The sequence below is a fragment of the Protopterus annectens genome, chromosome 15.part0, assembly GCF_019279795.1.
Source record: "Protopterus annectens isolate FY-2018-M chromosome 15.part0, PAN1.0, whole genome shotgun sequence".
Classification (NCBI taxonomy): Eukaryota; Metazoa; Chordata; order Ceratodontiformes; family Protopteridae; genus Protopterus; species Protopterus annectens.
The window spans coordinates 518,306,883-518,333,166 of NC_056749.1; positions in this window are offsets into that span (position 1 = coordinate 518,306,883).

Below are 26,284 nucleotides of genomic sequence, written 5' to 3' on the forward strand. Positions count from 1 at the left end.
ATTCTACCCCTCCACTACCATTGACTGTATTGAATCCATATACTGCAATGCAGTGGATACCACCAAAAGTCACATTTTGGCAGCTTAACTCCCCAGCATTGGAGGATATGATCCCTGATTCTCCACCACCTCCTGGAGTACATAGTTATCATGTCCAGCTACTATTACTCTACCTATTAATACTGTGTTGAAATTACCTGTGTCTGTGTCTCCTGCCTGTGAAAGTGTCGGTTAGTGTATGCTGCTCATACCCTGACTTGTGTGGGTAAAGTGATGTCTGATGCACAGTGTGTCCAGCCCATGCTTTGCCCAGCACTGAATGAGTGTGATTCACATGCATCAATTTATTATGTGCTGTCCGTGTCAAGGCCAATAGTTGTGGAACAAGGTTCCATCTCTTTTCCAGTGCTGTAATATATTTTGCTCACTTCTGCCTCAGATGTGGTACTGCCCTAGTATGCTCAGCTGCTGATTGTGTGCTCAGCTCTACTACTGATGACTGGCATAGAAGACTCTGCTTTATTGTTCACCTGGTTTTCCAGTTGTTTGTTCAATGCCATTTAGTATGTAATGGCATACACACAACAAAGTTATTGTTGCATATGCTGGAACTGAATTAAAACACCCTTCTTAAATGTCTAGACTTCAATAAGTTACATGATTCCATATAGACTGTATTACAGACCATTTACTGCAAGGTCTGAGGGTTGCATATTAGTGTCATTAAACAGGGTTCTAGAGCATACCCAATGTCATCGGTGGCACACCAGAGATTATACATTGTCTTGCTCCCTGCTTGCATGGAACCTGTGACTATATTCTTGTCAATACTGCATGTGCACACCTACTCATCAAGACACCCTTTGAGAAATATCCTTACATGAAGTACTGATACAGGTTGAACAAGTGCCAAATGAGTCAATTGGTCAACTGCCCAGGTACTGTTTACAGGTGCACATTGCCAATACTGTCCTGGTAATTACAAATCACCTGGTAGCTCAGAAAGTCAAAGCTCTTCCTGCTGATGGATCTCAGACCCTTTAAACCAGGTAAGGTCCTTCATAGCACATGTGTGCAATTTATGGCTTTCAGAACTTCTCTCTCTCTCTCTCTTTTTCTACCATTTCCCTGGGGAAATAAATATGCTCTTTCAAGCCTTGTAAGATTATATTAAGGGACTCATAAAGGACTCATGTACTTGATACATGTGGTAATCCCTAATGTCCTCCATAGGTCATTAGACTGTCTGTGTAGTTAGGCTGGAACTATTCATAAAAATGCACACGAACAGATATTCCCCACATCTCTTTCAATTGCACTCACAGTATGTGCCCACTTAGAAAGGGAATACAGTCTGCTGTTCTATGAAGCCATTGTATGTCAAACATTATCTGCATCTCCTCAGTGGCACGGAGGGTTGCTGTGAGGGTTGCTCTGCACAGCACTAAAGTCACTAGCTTCAACACCAGCTTCCATCACATACTGATATGCTACTCATATCTCTAACTGTCCCTGATTTTGACAAATATTTTAGCTCTGTCCCTAAATTGGTGACTTTCTGGGAAAAGGTTGTGAATTACTCTAATAAATAATGACAGTAATTAGGGTTATACTTCTTTCGCTTAACAAATGTATATTAATTCACATTTTCTTATTCTGTCAATGTTACAAGTGTATAGTACTAATATTGTAACAGAGACCCTGACTATCTCTAATTATTTCTGGATTTGTTCCTGAATCTGTTCAGATTTATGCCTGATTCAGTGAGAGCTGTGGTGCTACATCTGCTGCTGATTTTGGCATCACCCTCGTTGCACACCATGAGTCACAATATTCAAAACAAGTATGTCTCACCATGCAATGCTCTTTCATACATGTCTGAATCACTTTGCCATTCGGGGATCCTTTATTATCCTGTCATTATGATCCTTCTACACAGATGCAGCTGTACCCCATAGGAACAAGTGCAGGGCAAACACCAGAAACAAGCCCACATGGTAGAGTCATATTATTAGCAAGCTTTATAATAAAAGGAAAATAATTTTGACCAAAATTAAGAAGAGTAATTCCTAGCAAGTCAGAGCCCTTGTCATAAATAAACAAACAACTCAGGAGTTTAGAAAATCCACCAAATAAAGCTTGAGTCTAAAACAGCTACCTAAGCCAAAGACAATTACAAAACATGTTTTTAGTTATGTTCATAATCTCAAACTTGCAACGCAGCAATGCACCCAGCTAATTGTAAATGGTGTTATCTACACTGAGGCTAAAGTTGTTAGATATAGCTAACCTACTGGCTGATAAATTTAGATCTAATTTTACTCATCTCCCCACTCCATCTGTCTCTCAAGATTTACCTGAAACAGGCTTATCTTCAGTTATCATACAAGACCAAGTCCTAAAAGTGCTATCAAAAGCTAAAATATACTGTATAGGTGGGTCCTGACAATATCCCTGGTTGCCTCATAAATAGCATGAAGCACAATTTAGCCGCGCCCTAACAACACTGTTCAATCGCAGCCTCCAAGCGGGTTTTGTACCAAGTGAATGGAGAACAGCTACAGTCATTCCCATGCATAAAGGAGGTACTTCCACAGATCAATAAATCAATCAGGACATAGGGAACATCTAAACACTAGACCTGTCTCAGTTTAGATTTGTCAAGGGCATGTCATGCTTACACAGCCTGGTAGACTTTTTTTTTGAAAAAAGTCACCAAAGCAATGGATGAAATCAAAACGGTACACACTGCATACTTTGATCTGGGCTAAGCTTTTAACATATTTTCCCACTCAGACATAGTAAAAAAGCTAAATAAACTGTGAATAAATCCCTGTCACTTACTCGATTGCCAACTTGGCTCACAGATAGGATGCAGGTAATCAAACTAGAGGAAGTTACCTCCTGTTTGGCATATACTTTTTGAAGTAAAAGCCAAAACCAAAATGCTCTGGCTGACTAAGTTTGCAGATGACGGCAAGCTAGGAACAGTCATTAAATCCCAAATGATTTAGCCATGGGCCTATTCAAAAGATTGATTTCAACAACTGGCTAAGTTTTTGGTGTCATTCTAAGGGGATCCAGTATCTGTCTGCCCGGGATGACATGACTGACAAACCTTGATGCTTTGCCAGAGATGGCCTGCATCTGTCACACTTGGGATTACGGATACTGGATCTTGCCACCCCTATAGTGTCTTTTTTAGGTGGTGTTCCAAAGACCAAATTACCACCATAACAGCTACAAACAAATGCAATCTGAGAGTCATGCTGCTCAACACAAGAAGCCTAAATCTCAAAATGCACTCACTTGAAGCACTCCTTAAAATGGAGAACATCGACATTTGTGCTGTAACAGAGTCCTAGTACAAGGCTGCAGAAAGCACCCCTGCACTACCAGGCTATAACTCATTCCACACCTTTCGTCCCCAGAACTTCGACTGAAGCTACACAGGTGGTGGTGTTTCCATATTCATAAAGGATGCACACACCTCCAGACATAACGCATCAGAGATCCTTCAGGTGCAGCTAACAGTGGGTAAGACAGTGATTCAGGCCATAGCCTGCTATAGGTCCACAACCATGTCTCAAATCTCACACTCCATGTTCCTAAGCACCCTAGGGAATATTAGGGTCCAACCTAACACACTTATACTAGGTGACTTCAACTACCCTTCCATTAACTGGGAAAACTACTTATGTACCAATACACTTGCCCAACGTTTCCTGGAGTTCATTAATTCCAATGCTCTGGACCAGCTCATTCTTATCCCCCACTAAAGGTAGCAACATCCTTGACCTGAACATTACCAACATGGGTGACCGTTGCTCTACACCAATAGTCAGCTCCTCCCTGGTTAGATCTGACCACAAACTAATCACCTTGGCAATCCACATCTCTCCCACCCCCACCCTGCAAAGGTAACCACCATGACAAACTTTTCTAAAGCTAACTTTGGGCTCTTAAAAACAGATGTGGCTAACTTCATGGCACCCATGCAAATGGAGAATAGTTGCATGACCACAGGAATCATACACCAATGCACTGTATGAACACGTACACAAATGCATGGATCTCGCCATACCCAATAGAACCAAGATGCTCTCCTCCAAAAAAGGAAGCCAATCTGGTAGTCCCCTGCCATAAACAAACTCTAAAACAGAAAGAGGAAACTGATGCAGAATAAGGTGAAGTCCCAAGACTGGAAAAACGCCCTTATCAGCCTCAACAAAAACTTAAGATCCTTCATCAACTCCTCTAAAGCTATCTACAAAAACAGAATTGCAACAGATAGCAAAGACAACTACAAGGCCTTCTATAGTTATGTAAAGAATCTCCATGGCAATACCCAGATTTGCTCTGAGTTACTTCACAATGGTACCTCGTATACCGAGCCAACAGATATTGCTAATATACTGGCTGACAGAGTCAGTGCTAACTTTACCTCTCTCCACCCCCCTCCAAAAAAACCAATCACAACACCATTAGATTGGCAGACACCCAGTATTACTGATGCACAGGTTAAAACAGCACTGTCCAAGGCCAATAATACAGCTTTTATGTGACCTGACAATATCCCTGGCTGTGTTCTACATGAATTACAGAGTGAACTGGCACCTCACCTGTGTGCCCTGTTCAATCACAGCCTCACCTCAGGCTTTGTCCCTACTGAATGGCGCACTGCTACAGTCATCCCTCTCCACAAAGGAGGAGTGACTTCAGACCCTGAGAACTATTGCCCCGTTAGCTTGATGAGTCTGATATGCAAAGCTATGGAATGCATCATCACGGACCTAATAAACAAGGATATAGGGAATCTCCAAACTCTGGATCACACACACAGTTTGGTTTTGTGAAGGGTAGATCATGCCTGATCAACTTGGTTGACTTCTTTGAGTCAGTCACAAGAGCTGTGGATGAAGGCAAGGTGGTACATACAGCCTACCTTGATCTGGCCAAGGCCTTTGATACCATTCCCCACTTAGGAATCATAGAAAAACTCACTAAGCTAGGCATCAACCCCTATATCACTAGGTGGGTTGCAAACTGGCTCACAAAACCCACAGTGTGTAAGTAGCTGACTCCAAGTCAGACTGCCGACTAGTCATGAGTGGAGTCCCACAGGGTTCAGTCCTGGGTCCTCTCCTGTTTGGTATCTACTTCTCTGAAGTCCAGGCCAACATGAAGGGACGATGGCTGACAAAGTTTGCAGACAATTGCAAGTCGGGAGCTATTATTAACTCCCCAAGTGATGTTGACATCCTACAGACTGGCCTCACTGAGACCAATGATTTGTATCAGAACCATGGCCTTAAGCTCAATGCCAAAAAATGTGTCGTCATCCCCTTTGGGAAAAACCCGGTTCCCATGAATTACTACATTGATGGTAGTCCACTGAACACAGAAGGTGTTATAAGAGATCTGGGATCACAGGTTGACAGCAACCTCTCTTTTGCTCACCACAGTGCCACTGTGGTCAGAAAGTCCTTCTATGTGGCACATCTCATTACTAAGGGTTTTGCATCCAGGAAGAAAGAGGTCATTGTCTCCCTCTACTCTTCCCTCATTAGGCCAATCATTGAGTACAATGCCCTATTTGGCATGTACCTCACTAGATACCTGCAACAACTGGGGAGGCCACAAAAGTACCTCACAAAGAGGATCCTAACACTTGTCCTATATGGACAAACTCAGAAACCTCCAACTGATCTCTGTTTCATATCACTTACTTAGAGGCAATCTCTGCTTGACTTACAAAGCCATGTCTGACTCAGATCTGTTACAAATGGTACATCTAAAGAAATCCCAATCCCTCCACACCACATGCTCCAGAGACCTCAACCTCATTACCACAATCAACAGAATGTGCTGGAGGGACAAGTTCATAACCCAGAGACTGCCCATGCTATGGAATAGACTTCCCATACATGTCAAGGAGAGCACCTCGCTGACCCTCTTCAAGAGAAACTTGATGAGTGGATGGGAAATAGAAAACTCACCCCAGGGATAACTCCAGTGGCTCTACTCAATAGAGGCACTGGGAACTAAGGTCGGGTGGCATGATGCCAGGGTAATCCTATGGCTAGGCATGTAAAGGCCCCAGGGCCATTAGCCTAGTGCACACCTATGAACTATCCTGCAGGAAGATTTGTCTCAAATAAATAACTTGTGTCAAAATCATGGTCTGAAACTGAATGCCAAAAATACATTATTGTATCCTTTGGGAAGTCATCTAATCTCAGGAACTACCATAGTGACAATACGCTCCTAAGAGTTGACCCAGTTGTTTGGAATCTGGGAACTTAACTTATGACCAACCTGTATCTAGTGTTGTAAGAAAGTCCTCCTATATTGCACAGCTTATAAACAGAATGATTGTGTCTAGATCTAGGGATGTCACTGTCCCCTCTACACAGTCCTCAATCAGCCAGTCATTGAATATAGTAGCTCCTTTGGCATGTAGCTGTCCAGACACATGCAAAAACTGGAACGCCCATAGAGATACCTTGCTAAAAGGACACAAGGCATAAACGTATCCTACATGGACCTATTCAAAGCCCTTTCACTAAACTCTGTATCCTAAAAACTGCAAGGAGGTGACCTGTGTCTGGCATACAAGGCTTCCTCTGACCCATTACTGATGGATTTACTGCACATCAGCTAGTCAAATGGCATCAGAAATACTTGGTCTAGGGATCTAAACCTCTTCTTCAAAATCAACGGAATGGTTTGTAAGGACAGGTGCATTTTGCAGAGGATTCCACTGCTGTGGAACAGACTCCCCATTTGCATAAAACAAACTTTATCCCTGTCCATTTTCAAGTGCAACTCAGATATATGGATGGGAAACAGAAAATGTATCTGAGGACTGCCACCTCTACTACTAATGGACAGATGCAGCTCTTAAATAGTTTATCCCATGCATGGGGTCCTCTCAATTTTTTTATGGTATGATTCCAGTTATTCATATTAGGGATATTATATAATTATCAACCAAGAGATGGGTAAGGCCAATCTGTAACTAAATGGAATAGGTTATTTTCAATAAAAAGGGGAAATTGGCTAGGCTTAAAATGGCCCACGAGTGCAGCTAACCTAGTACTTACCTATAAACCTATAAACCCATAAGCACAATAACAGGGATCCATTTGCATGGAAATCTTCATTTCTATGACTTTATATACTCATTAGTATGCAATGCATTGAGGGCTCTTTTTGGCCATTGTGCAATGAAACCATGTCATTGACTCTCATACACCCCATGTGCAGCTAATATCAAATCTAATTTGTGCAGCAAAATGCATAAACATCTGTGAATCCTGGCCTTTGTCTAACGGACTGGGATATATTTAGGTTGCATACATTTTTATGAAGGCACCACCTTGTGGGTGTCTACCATACTTCCAATGTCAGTTTTAGTTCTTTCTAATAGGAAATTATTAGGAATGCAATTAGTTATATTTAATTATTATTTTTTTTAGTTACCTTAAATGTTACTGAGTGCAAATTTCTATTTGAAGTCTTTTTTTTTGTCAATAAGAACATGTTCCAGATGACAGAATGTGGCTGTGATTTTCTTCTAATTCTTTAATTTAATCTTTTATTTTTAAAATTGAAGAATTTCATCTGCACGTTTCATTTTTGTGTGGGGCAGGTAATTATTACTGTTACTGTGAATGGTACTAACTTACCTTAAGTGATGATACAAGCAGATATTGATAGTTTTCTAATGTCAGCTAAGTTTATAAAGGTAATTTTATAAATGCAAGTACATACAGAAAAAAATGCTCAAACCGTGCAAACCTGAAAGTAGGAATAAGAATAATAAAAGAATTCCGCTCACTATCCTAAACAACTAAAATACTGCAAAGGCTACATAATATATTGTCAGTTGCCTTTGTAAGGATTCAGTTCTTCTGATAGCCTGAATGATGTCTCTCTCACATTCTCTATTTCCAACAAAGTAGCTTCACGGGTTGAAATAGATTTCTGTTGATAATGTGAGTCCTAAAACAAAGATAAATATGATCAGGAATAAAACATATTAAAATTTTAACTGAAGTACCAAGAGAATTCCCTTCTCTCGAATGCACCATGATCTAAGAGTTGGTATATACAATAGCAGCAGTGTGGGAGTGCAGATTTGTACTCTAGCAAAAACTGCATTTAATATATAAACCGGAGTTCCATACTTCATACACATGTTGAACCTTAATTCATTTTTCAGAATTTTGAAAATTTCATCATAGAGTCTTGAACTTCAGAAATGACACCATTGGAAACCTAATGCTGTATTTTACAGTCCGATATGCATTTGTAATAAACATCAGTTGCATGGAACATTTTACAATCTCGTTATTTTCAATATGTTATAAGCAGTAACTTAGCTGAAATGACAGTCAGACAAAATAGGAGGTTGGTGCTAAAAATTGCACATATGCCTCATGAGACATCAATATTAGGGTCACATAATTGATGCATTAATGCCTGTTAATTACTATAAGATTTAACAGTAGCATAATATATGAACACAAGAGATGAGTTTAGATGTAGTCTCAGGGTGTATAATGGCACTAAAGTTGTAAATCTGTTAATGGAACTACCAAGGAAGTAAAGCCACTTTGCTATAGTCTCCACGCGTCAGAATTGTCACAGAGCTTGGTGACAACTGTCATAATGTGTTCTGTTTCTGTGCACTACAGCAGACAGTGGCATGAGTAGAAGAGAATGAAACATTGCTAATACCTTATCTGATCTGGTGACATGAGGATTAGAGTTATGTTGAGTAGAAGGGTCTTGTGTAGAGAATTGACTCATGGAAGGACATTGTGATCAGTATTGGCCAATAAACAGTCAGCTACCATACCTAGACTAAGGAGAGACACAGCACAACATCTTCCACTGATTGAGGCCAAATGACCTCAATAGCTAAAGGCTGCAAGTGGTTATCCATTTATCTGATGGCATCAGTAATTCTATCTTAATGTTATCAAGCATCTAATAGCACTGCTCATGGAAATAGGCCAGATGTGCCCTTGTGTGATTCATAGCAAACCATGTACCAGTGCTGCATCTGAACTGTGGTACATTGCACAGTGTCTGCCTATAGAGTTCAGAAAGTACGTAAATAAACAATACAAAGTCATCCCTGGGAATCACCACCAAGACTGTTGCTAAACACTGCAGTAGCTGTGTGTAAGCAGACATATGTCTGCCAGGTGCATCTCCTTGTCCACTGACAGCATAAATGAACAAAAACATGTTGCAAACTGAAAATATAGACATCTCCACAGGGAAATGACCATAAATACCGACTGTAACTGCTTTCTACTGTTGTGGCCAACTGCATGCACAAACGGCTGTATACAAACACCTGGCCATGGACTAACTGGAAATGCTCTAAAACAATTAAAAATGTTTTCCGGTAATTTGCTGCTCTGAATGCTGGGATACTGTTGTTAAAGAGTTGTGCCAGTAAGGAAGTGTTAGCTAATCTCCCAAAATGAAAGATAAAAAGCTCCTTGGAATGGAGAAGCACAGTGAAGTCAGACATGAAGAACCTATCCGCAATAATTAGTGGACATAAATGAGTAATGTACCGTATGCATAGTGAGAACTGTATGAATTATAGGGAATGGTCTTGAACAATGTAGGGTATATCTCTACCTGTTTACATTAGCTAATATATTCACCACAGGGCTAGCACAGACCCACAGAAATACTGACATATACCAGCATCTGTGTGTATGAACATCCACCCATCTGTCTATCTATCTATCTACATAACCTTCCTCTTCAGTTATACAGCATGTGGTTAACTACTAAGCGCCTCCCAAGCTGACATACTGTGTGCCTAGGATTTATCCACTAACTGTACTATGGCTAATGCAAGACATACACAATTCCATACTATATATAGCTGCAGCTATTGTCGGTCTCTTACACTTCTTCTGTCTTCTACCTAAATTGGAAAAAGAAAATGTATGCATGGGGGTGCCTGGGGGGCAGCCTGCTTTTTTCACTCATGATACTTACATTTTGAACACCCACTGAAGCTTTTGTTTTCAAGACCCTGGTGATTATTTCTCAAGTATATCCTCTTCAGGGGAAAAAAAACTCAAATTAGTTAACATTTTATATATGCTGGACACACATGCACTTAAACTCTGGCTGACAGTCTATGCCTGACGGTGATCTGTATACCATAAGACATGCTTCAGATTTATTTATGCTGTGCTCACTGATTTTGGTTGACAGCTTGTATTTGATAATGTTATGTCTACTGCAATGTATGGCATACTGACCATATTTAATATGTTAAAAAAAAAAGTGTCATACAGTTATGAGTCACTCATAACCATTTTCAGTCATGCACTTAATTCTGTCCAAGAATCATATGGATGCTGATATTTGGTCCCTGGAAGATCATGCCTTGCATTTTATAAACACAGCTGAACATGCATATGAAGCCATCTGCCAATTTCATGTGCAACTGAACATAGATGATTGTTTTTGTTTTTAAGTTTCGTCCGTAGCTAACAGAGCAGAACAGTAGATTTGTGGCTGAATGTGGTGGCTGAGCTTTTGGATGTTGCTTGGTACTTTTGCAGTATCACTAGGTCATTGTTGTCGAGATGAGAAGACTGTGAAGTGCCAAGAAGAAGACAAGCAGTCTTTTACTTAGTTTTCCACCCTTGAAAGTTGATTTCTCCCTCCTGAACCATGTGCCTGGCAAAGAGAACTCCCCTTCAATTCTGAAGCACAGAAACAAATTGTTCAAGTACTGTTGTACAGCAAAGTATGTCCTTCCATGGTGTAATTTGCTGTTATATACTTTTTGTTTAACCTTAGCAAGAACTTTAATGGTTGAGTGACATGCACACTTACAAGGACCATAGCGTTAGGCCCCCTCTCTTCCTCCTATTTACTTTATATCTTATTTCCAGTTCATTACTAGTGCAAATAAGTTTAAGGACAGTTCTCTTACAGCATTAAGAACAAGTCCCCATTTAACCTTACTTGAAATAAGTCCATGCTTCTGTTGACTCAAGAAGGTAAATGCTAAAGAAAACACCTTGCAGTAGGTTATTTAGACAGTGTCCTGAGATTTTTCCTGATTGGTAGTTTCTGGGTTTTCCAGTAGCCAGGTCCTGCCCACTCTGCTTGGGCTCACTCTGCTCCTTCTCACCCACCCAGTAAACCTAAACTCATTTCTAACAACTCCTACTACTAATTAACCTTGACCAATAAAATGCTACATCTTCAACTTCTCCACACACCCCACCTGACCCATCTCAACTCAGCTCGCCTTCCCCGACACCCCATCCTCCCACTTCTGATCACCACTAACAGTACTACTCATTTCATATTACACCTTATTTACCTTTTACTTCCTCTAACTTCTTCACATGCTACACCATTTCCTAGCTTACCTCCCTCTTCACTTAACCTTATCCTACTCACCTCTCTTCCCTTGCTCCTCCTCCTAGCTTGCTATCATACCTCTCCTCACTCTACTTACATCTATTCCATTTATTGCACTACCTTTTTACCTGGACTACTACCCTACTACTAACATTCTCCAACTGGATACCTTCCCACCATGTGTTCATGCAGCATTCTCATACCTCCTTTCTCACTTCTCATTGCACTAGTCCTCTCCTTACATTACCTAACTGCTCTCAACCCCATTTCCTTCCCTCAAAGTTCACAACAACCACATGTCCTTTACCTAACCGATGTTACCTTTCTGAAACCTAGTTAGACATATCTCCCAGTCACTATCAAATAAAACCCATGCTCTTTCCCAAAACAAAAATACTCACACTAAATTATAACCAAGTCATTATACCACATATTTCTGCCAACAAATTACAAACCTACTTTAACAAACCCTTCGGAAAGCACCACTTACAGCATTGCCCCTTCAGGCTAACTACCTTACCATTATGTGGAGATGTCTATCCCAATACTGTCATACAAAACTACTAGGAGTGATCATAAACGCACACCTGAAATTTGACTTACACATACATCAATAGCATCAGCAAAGCACTCCAAAAACTAGGCATCCTCTGTATGCATAAAAAAACTTCCTTAGCTCCTCCAGAAAACAAGTTGTAGCTTCCACTTACCTACTACCGTCCTTACAATATGGCGCACAACTACTTACTAATCTCCCATCCTCACTGAATGCTAAACTCAAGACTTGTTATAACAAAATTGCCAAATTCGCTACTAACACCAAACACTTTACCAACTGCTGTTCTGCTCTTCACTGTCATCTGGCTTGAACTACCTCACTATGTCTCCTACTTGCAACTAACAACTGCACACAAAATAATCTTTAAACCAATCCAGTTCTTAGCCAGATATTCAGTTTCTACCACCCAAATAGATCTCCAGATCTGAGAATCAGCACCTATTGCTGGTATAAAAACCAAATCTGCCTACCAGCCAAATTCTATACTCATGTTTGGTAGTCAAAGGATACAATGCCCTACCTTTAACTATTCAACTACTCAATATCCTGTCACTTTAAAAACTTCCCTAAGAAACTTCTTATCCATCTGGAATTGCAACTACTCCTTGTCTCTTTCTCTCAAAAACAAACTGCTACTACATAATGCTGGCATTCATATTTAAAATATAATATATTTTAATTCCAGATGTAAGCCTTGCTATTTTCTGCTGTCAGTGATATCTATACTAATGCCAGGAGTAAGCCTCACTATTTCTACTGTAAGACATTTCTATGCAATGTGTTGAATCTTCTGTCGTTTTGTTACTAATACAGCAATACCACCAGTGTTAAATATGTTACCTTTGCTGTATATACTCTTGTAATGTACTCACTGTAAATGTATCCACAGCACTACTGGGAATAACCACACATTTCTGCACTACTAACTATAACGGTGGTAACTTTTTCCTTTATATAATTACTTCTGCTTGGTAAGAGAAAATGTTATATTAGTGCTTGGAAAGAGAAAGCATTATATAATTTCAATCCCTTCTGTTAAACTTTACAGTGTTCAGGGTCCTTATTAATTAACTGGATAATTTAAACTCTTGGCAGTTGAACACTATAATTCACTTTTAGTACTGCTAATGAGCAAGGCTTTCTCACTATCTAAGAGCAGAACTTTTCACTTTAGAAATTTGGAAGCTAAAACTGATTCCTCAGTTTGGAAATGCAGGACATAACTAATAATTTTTCATAGGAATATACAATTTAGTAGCAATGGATCACTGCATTATAGTATGCTCTGTTTTTGCCTCCATACCACTACTAAATGATTACTGACTGCAAATGAGGTATGGTCAATTTGTCCAGGGACATCTTCAGGTGGGGGTGAGGTAGAAATAGTAATGGAAATTAAGAGGGTAGGGGAAGACAGCTAGTTTGGGGGGGGGGATGAAAGGGATAAATAGGAATGTGGGATGATTGGGAGGAAATGAGGTAAGGGTGGGGAGAGGCTTAATGGGATTTATGCAAGTGTAACTGGGTAAGGAATCACATTTTGGTGAGGTCACACTGCCGTAGTTAACAAATATATGGATGTTTACACTGTTATTGTTTGGGATGAGCAAGGTCTTAGTGCCCTAGTAAACAATTATATGGATGTTTATGCTGTGATTAATTAATATTGGTCAATATATTTATGTTTATGGAACTTTAATAAAGGTCAAACATCATTTGGTCTTGTCTTTCGGCTTTTCCCAGTTATGGTTCACCACAGTGGATAACCGGTACACAAATTGACTGGCAGTGGTATTTTTATGGTGTTGAGTTGCCAGCCTAGTGCCCAACCTTTACAGAAGGCACACACATACACACACGTACCTACCTGCATATCTTTGAAACTCATTCGAACACAGGGAGGGCATGCAGACTCCACACAGAAAGAGCTCCAGCTGAGAATCGAAAGGAGAACCTCTTGCTGTGAGGAATGCTAATCACTGCACCACCACTGTGCGTCAAACGTCATTTGGTGTGATGCGTTTATTGAAGAGGACCGGGACAAACATTAGATAAATAACATATTATGGCAGGAAAAAGTATGCTTTTGACAATCTGCTCTACTACTTTATTTTTCTTCTGCATGAATCTTACATCTTTCTGAGCTATTAACTTATTTTTATCCCATACACCTGATACTTACAAACTACATATTTGAATTCCACTTTGTTTTTTAGCTAGTACAGCTATAAACTTTTCTGAAAATATCTCCTTGTGCCTCTGTGTTTCTGATTTTTCATCTTCAAATTGTGCTCTCATTCTTTTGTATTTATGTCACCACCTCAGACTTTAGGGATATCCATGGGGTATTTACAAATTTCTGTTATGAATTCCTTCTGTCTTCAAGTTATGCATGCTAAGCATTTGAAGTCACTCTTTATATGGTTTGTGTAGCTCATAACATAATGCTTTTGTTTCACGTCTTTGAAACATCACTCTACAGTCTCTGTCCTTAGAATGTAGCTGTCTCTGAGCATTATATAATGCATTAAACAAGGTGCTGCCAGCTGCTTTGAACAGAAGAGTAAGAACGTCTTGCTTTCTACCTGTGAAGCTTTCTCCTGTGTATCTCATTCATTCATTGGCTTTATCTTCTGTTATTTCATCTTGCTTTATTTCATTTAAAATAATCTGACAGGTTCACTCTGGTTTCTTTTCATCGTTTCTTGTTTCACTTATTCAGTAATATACTCAGTCTCCATGTTTTTGATTTCCTTATACATTAATTTCCATTTCTTCTCTGAATTTAAGCTGTAATGTTCTGTTATTTCTTTGGTTTTGCCACTTATTATCTTTTCCTTTCTAGATACTTTCATGAATCAACCCTGTTGTATAACTATATAATTAGAGAAGCACAGGCTTTTTAACGTCTTTCTGTAATGTCTCTCATAAAATCACAAAGCAGCAGCTCCAGTACTGATCCCTGGGATATCACTTTGAATTTACTTTTTAGTCTCTGTCTACTGACCAATTGGTGTTGCTCCTGTTTACAAACCTAGGTTCCAACTACAGTCTCTGTTATGTTGACCAGTTGGTGTTGCATCTATTTAATAACGTGCTCCTCTATACATTTTTCTAATTTGCTCATTCACCTCTTGTATGATAACCCGTCAATACCTTTCTAAAGTCTTAGCATTCCATGTTCAAAACATGCTCCCTTGCAATATACTAGTTATTCATAGGAGAACTCAAAATAAATAAGAATGAAATGGGGCTCATTGCTTCTCAGAACTGATGCTATATCGGATTATATCTTCTGTGGGTTTGTAATTATTTGCAGTTTTCTTTCCTTCAACAGTATTTCTGTAATTTCAGCTGTCTAAAACAAGATTTACAAAATGACAATTTTCAGCTTCATTATTGCTCTTATATTACTGAATGGAACGGCATGTCCCATATTCCATTCTCCCTTCACTCTGGTTTCTAATTTGTTATGACACATTTGCTAGCAGTATTGTCAATGACTCTTGCATTCTATAAGAGCTCTTTGCCGAATCCTATTAGGTACTATCGTCTTACATACTGTTAATTTCACAGCTCATCTATTAATAATGGCAAATATTATATCTCCTTTTTTGTTAATATTTAGCAGAAGCACTGCTTAGTAATACAATGCTTTTCTCATGCTATCTAGCCACACTTTCCCGCCCATTTGTGCCAGTCCTCTTCAATAATTGCATCACACCAAATGACATTACACTTCCGTAAACATAACTATGTTAACCAATATAGTATAGCTGGTTTTAATCACAGCATAAAACAGCCATGTAATGCTAATCAGGACAGCGTGACCTTGCTCATCCTGACCTAGTAAGCAGCATCCATACCACCACTCACTTACTTATGAAGCAGCGTTTCACCACTCACTTCTTTTACCATTTATTTATTTACACATCCAACCAAATAAACAGCGTCCTTACCTCTGCTTTCTTATTTTCATTATCAAGCAGCCTCCAACTGTTCACTTTCCTTTCCCAACTCATTGAAATGAACATTCAACATCAGAGGGGGAACAGAAGAGGGCAAGCCTGTCCCTCTTCTCCACCCTACCCAAACTGATAAAATACTGTTCAACCAAAAAAGGGAAGGGAGGGCGGGTAGCAAAGTTCACACCAAAAAGTGATTCCATCCCCAGTTACTCTTACATAAAACCGCTTAACCCCCTCCCTACTCTTACCTCATTTCTTCCTAATCATCTCCCTTTCTCATTTAACCCTTTCCTCCCCTCCTGCTCTCTTAATTCCCACTAATATTTGTCTAATCTCCTTCTGAAGATGACCCTTGACAAACTGGTTTGTTACCAAACCTCATTTTTCCCATCCCCCTTCAATAAACACATCACACCGAATGACATTGGACAACTGTTATTAAACTTCCATAAACATAACTTTGTTAACCAATATTTATTAATTACAACTGGAACATAGTATAGCTGATTTTAATCACAGCATAAAACATCAATGTAATGCTAATCAGGACAGTGTGACTTTGCTCATCCTGGCCCAGTAAGCAGCATCCATATCTCCAGTCGCTTACTTATGTAGCAGCATCCCACCACTCACTTCATTTACCATTTATTTATTTACACATCCAACCAAATAAACAGCGTCCTTACCTCTGCTTTCTTATTTTCTTTATCAAGCAGCCTCCAACTGCTAACTTTCCTTTCCCAACTCATTGAAATAAACAGCCAACATCAGAGGGGGAACAGAAGATGGCAAGCCTGTCCCTCTTTTCTGCCCACCAGCCTAACAAGGCTGTTCCCCCTCCTTCATAGCCAGACTTCCAACAAAATCTTCCAACCTACTTAACCTTATGGAAAAAAAAAACAAACTGAAGCCAAAACATCATTCGGTGTACCTCCTTCTCTATGAACCAAACTGGATCCCTATTATCACTATCGTATAATTACCCAAAGCGACCAGTTGTCTGACTTGATGAAATTATACCCAATGATCCCTCACCAATGCCAAAATAAAACTCATACCCTTAAGACCTCTGTAAATCAAACATGTCCTTACTTATTCTAACCACCCACAACAGCTCAGAAATATATTCCCAGGACATTACCTGGCAAGTTTACCACCAAAACACCAAACACAAAGCCAAAGCTATCCAAAGCAATGCAAGCCCAAGTGCATGCCATCTTGCTTAACTGCAGCCTCCTTTTGCCACCCAAAGAATATGAAATGACCCACAATGGCTTTTCTTTTCACACGGATCACTTTAATGATTCAACCACTGCACTCTCTATTACATGGCAAAACATCTGATAACCAACATGACATTTCCTGATCAATGCACAACCCTGTTAATGAAATTCAATGTATGCATAAAGCCCACACATCCATAAAGGCACAGCCCCCCAGACTGTAACTCAGCAGACCTCCATTTACCAACTCTAGTCTGTACAACAAAAAATGTCAGTAGCCATAATCCACAAATCTTAACATTATCAAACCTATCCCAACCCTTCAAACATATGACTCACCATCCCAGATTTTTAAAATCACATACCCCTGTCACCTGTGCAACTATACTAATTGGAGCTAAATTCACCTTGATCAGCCTATTTGCCTTACCTTGTTCCCAAGCATAAACATAATTTAACAAAATATTGCAATGCCCTATCATATACCTACTTCACCTGACAAAGGCAAGGGTTCATAGCACTGCCTAATTGTCCAAATGAAAATTAACCATTTCCCACAACCTCAACTAACCTTCAACACCAGACAACTGAAACTCCACATATTAACATCCCTCCTCCAAACATCCTTCCATCATGTACCTCCCCCTTCCAGACATCCTGCAACCCAATAAGCCAAAAAACATTCCCCACAAAATATGTAAAACTCATTAGCCCTGATGAACTCCATGACATTCTTACTCCATCACTGTTCCAAAGCTTTCATCCCTCAAATATCCCCACCCCGTATCACCTTGGCCTCTGGTAAATCAAACAAACCATAGCCTGCATCCACTAGCAACCGCCTAAACAATGCATTGCATGAATCTTCAAACTTCTGCTTAAATAGTGAAAAACAGTTCCTGAGACATCCCAAAACCTGCATACCTTACAGTGCTGTTTAAAACCCCATGTCTAGATACTGCTGCCACCAAATCAAATGGAGAATATTGCTAAATTTAAAAAAAAAAAAAAAAACAACACAGGCCACCAAGCAACGATACTGCTCCCGGTAACCTATCTGCATAGCCCTGCCACAGGACCACAGAAACTCTACTACCATGCCCAAAACATGCAACCCAACCTCACATTATTATGACTTCACCATGCCTATGAACAATCCCAAAGTCATCATAAACAATCCCCAAACCTGCTTCACTCTGCCCCTTACATACCTCATCCTCACTCCTCACCACAGTACTCACAAACCACACTGACTCTGACGTGCCTTAAGAGCCCCTAATAATGTAGTATTACCTGCGAGCTTATCATGCACCCCTCTAGCTGCAGGAGCATCTACCTCAGCAGAATCCATCCCACTGCCAATCCACATCCTTTCAGCCATCAACGGATGCCCGCTCTGCACTTCAACATCTGCAACCTCACCACTGATGACCCCGCTGCTTTTTATCTGAAAAAGAAGAGAAATATGTAATTGTCTGCACACACACAAACTTCTTAATGACACTTGATGCTGCCGAGGGCCTACCTTAATTATCAGCAGCACACTGTACCCGACCCCACCTCCCTGGATCTCACCAACCTGGCACCACCATATCCTCCATCAAATCCTTTCACAGCCAGCAAAGGAACATACTGCAGCCAAAACTATATTTTGCCACAAAGACAATAACTGAACCTATGCATCTAAATGAGACCTACTGAAATACAAAAATGTAAAGCTACTAATTCAAGTATGTTACAAGCCAATGCTGCGTATGAGGGATAATTCCAGCCTCAATACCTGGGTCACCTCACGATTTCTATACCAAAAGGTATACCGTACTCTATAGGCCAAGTTAACTTAGTTCTTAAATAGACTTGGGTACACCTCTGCAAGCAAGCACTACCAGAATATCCCTGTGCAATCCCTCTAACCCAAAAAGAAAGCTTAACCATAAATACATATTCATCTGTTATAAAGTATTAGAAAGTGTGACCTTGACAGCTTCACCATTGAACTGTTTTGCTCTACAAGTATCTAACAGCAACAACTTACGATGGTTAAACAAGGAATGCAATACCTCCAGAAAATCAATCCCTCTGAAGTGCGCCTCATCCCTGGGAACACCCCCATTTGAGGTCAACCAAGTACACACTCCCTAAGGTTCCTTTTAAAAAAAAAAAAGTCAAAACCTGCACTCAAATGACTGCCCTTGCCTGCACACTCCACCATAGGCTCCAAGGCATCCCAATGACTGGCTAGAAACCAACACATTCCCCCTCTTTTTTTTTATTATATTTTAAATAGCCTAATATGAGTCCATTTCTCTCCATCTCTTAATGCCAGAATCTGAGAGACCCTAAATAAAGGGGGACACAGGCCTACAATAGTGACAGCTCTTAAAATATTGTTCTTATAAACTCAATAATTTGCTAGATTAACCAAACTGGTAGCATGTTTCGCCTGAGAAATACGGAATCCAAAACTAAGATTCATGGCATTTACCATGCAACCTAATGTTTTATAAAGAACAGACCAAAACTAAGGCAACATCTATATGTTATGTGGACACCTGTACTATGTGAAGCTATCAGCTGAAAATAAAGGTCTCACTGACTGTTAATTGCACTACGTGCCTGAACAACTAACAGCTGTTCCAAAGGTAATATACTTTTGCCCGCGACACACACTCCCACCTTACCTTTCAATGTCTTATAACAAGAATTCTGAAGGAAAAAAACAAATAATGGGGGACTAAGACCCACAAATAGGGATATTCATTAAATACTGCTGTTACCAACTTTGAAATAAGCAGAACAACAAGTTCCCCTTAGCATGAATTTTCTGAATGGTATGAAGTCTGCAACTCAAATGTCTGTCATTCTCTGACACAAGCCTTCAATGATTTGCAAGAAAACCACAATGTTATGAAGGATGGAGCACAATTATGAGGCAAAATCTGGACATTCTGCAAAAACCTGTACAGATGAAAGGTATGACTCACTACCTGTGACACCTTTCAAAAGGAAACCAGCAGCAGAAATATCATGCTCTGTACCCAAACCGATCTCACTACCATCCAGGGACTCCAATAACAAAAATGCCTACTTCCCACACCCAAGGTCTACCCCTCCATGACCACAGAGCATGCATTTTCTGCCCTGCACCATACGTGACATCAAGCCTAATTGCATCTTAAAGTTATCTTCCACACCATATATTTTTTTGTATAACTTGCAGATGCCTAACTGCATCAAGGCATCTGAGCAGAGGCCCAACTGTCTATACCCCAGCAGGTCAGTCCTCTCATCTCCCTGACCCTCCACCCTCACAGTTTCGACTCCCCCCAACCCACATAAACTGACTCTCATCCACAGCTGCACAACTGCATACAAGTGCAGATGTGAAGAATTACCTTGGAGAGTATTAAAATTTAGTCAGCCACTCTGTCTCAGGAATCAGTCCACAAAACCTCTTGCTGTGAGGCAACAATGCAATTGCTACACCACTGCACCATCCATAATGTAGCAGACCTTACTGGACACAAATGCTGGACTGGCACAAACAAAGCCCTCACAAGAAGAACACTGATAAACTTTGTACTTATGCACTTAAAGCAGATAGAATACCAGATTTTGCTTCTCCATGTAGTCTGCAGCTCAGTTGTCTGTCATTATCTTCTAACGTAGATCGTAGGAACTTAAAGTGGATATACATATTAAAAAAAAAACGCTCAAATGTCAGTCTCAGAGTTCCTCACAACTGGCCATAACCACGTTATGTTAATGAACCCAAAATTAAGGCAACTCTTGCCACTCAGCAAAAATCAGTGCTGTTGAGAGGTATGCCACAACCCTATGGCTACTCCAGATCAACCACTCTATACAGCAATTCAAAAGTGACAGTTGGTTATGCTTAAAAAATGGTAGAATGACAAGCTTTGTGTTAGTATGCATTTAAATGACCTGCACTGCATTGCCCGGGAAAACCCCTTACTTCATGGCCTCCTCGCTTAAGTAAAACCTGCTTCCCCTAAACTTTGTGTTTCTTTTGACAGATCACTGAGGATTAAAGTCACCAGATAATGACATAATTGGACTCTCATACCCCATATTTTGCAAAATGGAAATTATCCTGATCGCATTATTTCCATAAATCTGAAAGCCCATTATAGGTTCAGAGGTTGGTACTAGGCTATCGGCCCTAGGGCCTATACAAGCCTAGCCATAACATTTCCCCGGCTATATCTTCCCACACTATTTACTTCCCTGGTCCCCTGTCTAGAAGGGTGACTGACATGATCTCTGGGGTGAATTTCCTATCTCCCATCCAATCATCAAGGTTCCTTTTGAAAAGGGCCAAAGAGGGGCTAAGCTTGACATGTATGGGCAGACTATTCCAGAGTATGGGGAGTCTCTGGGTCAGAAACCTATCCCTCCAGCATGTTTTGTTCATTGTGATGACCAGGTTTAGATCCCTGGAGTGTGTGGCTCTGAGGGATTGGGATTTCTTTAAGTGTAGCATGTCCAACAGCTCTGGGTTTGACATGGCCTTGTATGTTAAGCAGAGATTGCCACTGAGTAGGCGATATGCGAAAGAGTATAGCTGGAGGTTTTTTTAGATTGTCAGCATAGGGCATCTGCTTTAGGCTTGTGATTCTTTTAGTGAGGTACTTCTGTGGCCTTTCCAGTTGTTCCAGATGTCTTGTGAGGTACATACCAAATGGGGCATTGTACTCTATTATGGGTCTAATGAGGGATGAGTACAGTGGGACAATGACCTCCTTTTTTCTGGATGAAAAGCCCTTAGTGATGAGGTGCACCACATAGAAGGATTTCCTGATTGTTGTGGTGATGTGGTTATTGAAGGTGAGACCACTGTCCACCTGTGTCCCTAAGTCCCTTATCACACTTTTGGTGTTTAGTGTACTGCCACTTATGTGGTAATTCATGGGCACAAAGGAGATAACTATACATTTCTTGGAATTGAGCTTGAGCCCATGGCTCTGGTACCAAGCATCTGTTTCTGTAAGGCCCTTTTGTAAAAATCCACATCATTTTGGGATTCAGCAATGGTTCCCAGTTTGCAGTCATCTGCAAATTTTGTTAGCCAGAGTTCCTTAGTGCTGGCCTGTACTTCAGAGAAGTGAATGCCAAACAAGATTGGTCCCAGGACTGAACCGTGAGGTACTCCACTTGTCACTTGTCTTGAGCTGGATTTGGAGTCAGCTACTTTTACAGTGTGAGTTATGTTGGTAAGCCAGATGGCGACCCATCGAGTGACGTCGGGATTAATGCCCAGCTTAGTAAGTTTATCTATGATTCCAGAGTGGGGGATGGTGTCAAAGGCCTTGGCAAGGTCCAGATAGGCTGTGTGGACCACCTTTCCCTTGTCCACAGTTCTGGAGACTTTTTCGAAGAAGTCAATCAGATTGAGGAGACAAGATCGTCCCTTTATGAAACCAAACTGGGTGGGGTCCAGTGTTTGAAGGTTGCCAATGTCTTTCTTTATAAAGTTCCATGATAATGCATTCCATGGCTTTGCAGATCAGGCTCATCAGACTGATGGGACAATAGTTCCTGGGATCCAAGGTGGATCGCCCCTTGTGGAGTGGGATAACTGTAGCTGTGTGCCACTCATTGGGCACAAAGCCAGAGGTGAGGTTATGATTAAACATGACACTTAGGTGAGGTGCCATTTCATTTTGTAGTTCATGTAGTACACAGCCAGGTCCCTTGGATGCAATATTCCTAGCTTTGGGGAGTACGTTTTTTACCTGTGTGCCCGTGATTACTGGAATTTGGCAATCTTTTGGTATTGAGATGGGCCCTTTAAGGGGTGAGATGGGTGTAAAGTTGTCACTGAATCGATCTGCCAGGATATTGGCAATATCTTTGTGATCAGTATATTTAATGCCATTCTGTTGTAGCTCAGAGGAGATCTGAGTATTGCCATTTAGATTCCTGGCATAACTATAGAATGCCTTGTGGTTATCCTTGGAATCTTTGGCAATTTTATTTTCATAACTAGCTTTGGAGGGATCTCAGCTTCTTACTGAGGCTGGTAAGGGAGTATTTTGCATCCTGGGATTTTCCTCTTTCTGAAACAGTTTCTTCCTTCTGTTGTATAGTTTGTTTATGGCAGGAAACCACCATATTGGCTTCTATTTTTAGGAGGAGAGTGTCTTGGTTCTTTCTGAAATGGCACGATTCATGCACAAGTGGATGTGTTTGTATAGTGCCTTAGTGTAGGACTCAGCAGTCAAACTTTCGGTTCCCATGTGCATGCGTGTCATGAAGTTTGTCACTTCTGACTGAGTAGCATGAAGCCAGCTTTGGAGAAGTTTTTTATGGAGGTTTCCCTACTGGGGGGGTAGGTGGACGCCAAGGGTCATTAGCTTATGGTCAGACCTGACCAATAAGGGGGTGACCACTGGTGTGGAGCATCAATCTCCCATGTTGGTAATGACCAGGTCTAGGATGATCCAGGGCATTGGAATTTATGAATTCCAAGAACCGCTGGGTAGAGGTATTCGTACCCGAGTAGTTTTCCCAATTAATGGCAATTACAGCAACATTTAACATTTCTCTCCCCATTATTCAAGCTGTGTCTGGATCTCTTCCATTAAGAAGTTGCGAAGGATGCTTAAAGGATAAAGCCTTAATTCTTAGAGGTGTTCGTTGCAATATGCACCTCAACCAGCTCAACAAGTGCCTCTAGGCGCAATTGTGTATAAGCCACAATAAACCCCTCCTAGTGACTGGTTCTCAGCTACTCTACACCCCATACCAACTAGTGGCAGAGAAACATTTATAAATAAATATATATATATATATATATATATATATATATATATATATTTTTTTTTTATATTATTGAAAATGACCTACTTCAGTTGTCTGCATAAACCTTACCAAAGTTTCCGATTCCTACATGAAATGACCCAGCCTCCTTACAATGTGCTTGATGAGTGGTAAAATATTATACTTGGGTGTAATTAAAGTGTCCATTGAACTACTGATTCACCCATTAAACCCCCAACCCCACCAAAACATTTAAAGGCCTGGGTTGCTACTGTGCATGCGCAGCAATGAATATTACAAGCAGCCACATAAGAACAATTCCCTCATCACCACAATGTAAGCCAGGGCTGTAGCCCTGCCATTATGAGCAAATGAAGAGATACACATCGAGCACTCCATCACCATCAATAAATGGGATCAGCATGGAAGAATTACTCACCCAGCTTCTCTCAGAACAACCCAACACCCCCAATGAAATAAACCCTATCTTAAACCACTACCACAGTCAATTAATGAGGATCCATAAATACCACAAACTGTTCCCAGATGACAACTGAAAACTTTAACTCACACATCCAGATCCAGCAATTCATAAAAATCTGATACTTTGACCTCGTTAACTGTATACATTTGAATTCAGCTTAAACCACCAATACAAATAATAATGTAAATAGCCCCCAGCAACCACAACCCATATGATGACTTATCACTCTCGGGTTAAAGTCACCCCCAATCCCACCAGTATTACAAATTACAACACAAACAAACCATAAGAAACCCTTTGTAAACCATCACCAGTATTACAGGTACCGGAAGGAAAACAAATCCACTAACTTCCTACCATTATTCCTTCCAAGGCCTACCTGCTTCCCAATATATACAGGTCGTCTAGGACATGACCTTGCTTTAGCAAGTTCATGCCAAAATTTGATTCCTTACCCAGTTACTCTTACATAAAACCCCTTAACCCCTCCCTACCCTTACCTCATTTCCTCCTAATCATCTCCCTTTCTCATTTAAACCTTTCCTCCCCTCCTGCGCTTTTAATTCCCACTAATATTGTCTAACCCCCTTCCGAAGATGTCCCTGGAAAAACTGGTTTGTTACAAAACCTCATTTGTAAGGCTATGTGATTCTTCCTATGTCTTTGTTCCTTTGGGTCACTAATGCCACTGAGCTGAAGACTGTCACACTTCTAGTTCCCTACATACTTCCTTATATTCTAGAGCATTTTCTAAAACATCAACGTAAACACTATAAGCAAACATGTATAACTATCTTGTGAATAGTAAATGTTATTAAAACTGTACACACATCCATGTTATTAGCCAAAAGTCTTCATTGCAGTTAAAATAGCCATAGCATTCACAGTCTTTTTATCAGTATTGTAGTATAATAAAATGCACACAAGTGTAGACATATAAAGTTTCACAAACAATTTTCATGTCATGGAAACTGAACAACCTAGACATATAAAGTCCCATCAGTTTTGTTAAACCACGACTGAGTTTTTCCATGAAAGTGTACAGATTTTCACAGAATGTTCAGATTTTTGTCTCATATTTTTTGGTCCATTTCTCATAAAATTGTGGATTTCTGACTAATTACCAGCAAATCATTGAGGGTTGAAATCAGAAAATAATGACAGACATTTGAGTTTCAGGCTTCATACTATTCAGAAAATTCATGCTAATGCAAAACCTGTAATACCAGCTTTCTAAGTTTGTAAGGCAATATTTAAAAAAATGTCCTTATTTTTGGTCCTTTGCCCTCCCCACTATTTATGATTTTGCCCGGATTTCTTTATGTAAGAGGTTGAAAGGTATGTGACAAGTTCCATTCTGACTGCTTGCTTACTGAAATATCTACATAAATATGGAAAAGTATACTTATTATAATAATTACTACAGAAATATGAAGAATTATACTTATTTAATAATTAACAATGGAAATAATACTGAGTATATCTCAAGGTACAGAACTGATAGTGCAAATATCAACAACAGCAGAGTCCATCATGTTGAACAGCTTTACCTCATATCATGCACTAGTTTGCAATCACTTATTTTTAAATAGTAAGTCACATAAGGAAAAATTGCATATATTCATAATTTTTAACAAATAACTAGTGATATACATTTGCAAGGACAAAGTATTTTTCTGTGTCCCACCTTGGCATTGCACATCATGTCCTAAATAACGTGCAGTTTTCTAAGTTATGAAAATATGGATGCAAATATAAACATATAAATAACAAGTAATACACAGTGATTGCGATCTCTATAGCAGGACATTTTAGATAAACAGTCAATGTCATTTTGTTAGTT